Consider the following 796-nt stretch of genomic DNA (forward strand, 5'->3'; position numbering starts at 1 on the left):
TCCCTCCTTCTCCTCCTGATAAATTCACCCGAATCCCTCTGCTCATCCTTGGCCCAGGCCTGGGGATCTGTACAAAGAAAAGACCACTCCAGGTTGTTCCAGAGACCTAGCGAGGTTCGGTCTCACCCTGGCTCTCAGTGAGCTTCCGGGCCCTCAGCGCTCAGGTGGCGACCCGCCTGCGCGCCGGCAGTGTCTACCTCCAGCGCCATCGTGGCTGGGATTGCCCGCGGGCCTCCTGGGAGGCTGCAGCCCCGTAGTCAGACCTGGAAGGGAAGAGTCCAGATTAGGCCTGGATCGAGATGCTTTTTGTTGGGAGGGGAAGGGGGCGAGGAATTGGGGCCAGAGGACGGTGGCAGCTGAAACGCCGGGAGTGGATGGACTGCCGGCACGGCGGGGCTCAGTACCGCGGATGGTCGCCACGGCACCACCCGGCCGCCTTATTTTCTTCTCCTTCTCTGGACTTTGTTTCGACGGTTGCACACTTTCCCCCTCCCGATTCCCTAAATTCTCTCCCTCTCCGTCTGTCCCCACCGCCCTTCAGCGGTACACCTTCTCCAGCTCCGGTCCCCACTGGGCGCCGCAGGCTGCTGCGCGGCACGCGAACCGCACGCGCGGGCAACAAAAGCCGCTTTCATGACTCACTGCCCTCGAGCAATGCCCCAAATCTGGCGCCCCCCGGGTCCCCGCTTCGAGCGCGCGGCGCAGGCCGGGCGGTCCCGGCCGTTACAGCGGCTGCCAGAGCGCCGGCGGGAAGGGGGGCGGCAGGGGGCGAGTGGCCCGGGGGGGGGGGGGGGGA

This window comes from Lipotes vexillifer, unplaced genomic scaffold (genome assembly GCF_000442215.2).
Source record: "Lipotes vexillifer unplaced genomic scaffold, Lipotes_vexillifer_v1.1 scaffold57, whole genome shotgun sequence".
NCBI classification, from domain to species: Eukaryota; Metazoa; Chordata; class Mammalia; order Artiodactyla; family Lipotidae; genus Lipotes; species Lipotes vexillifer.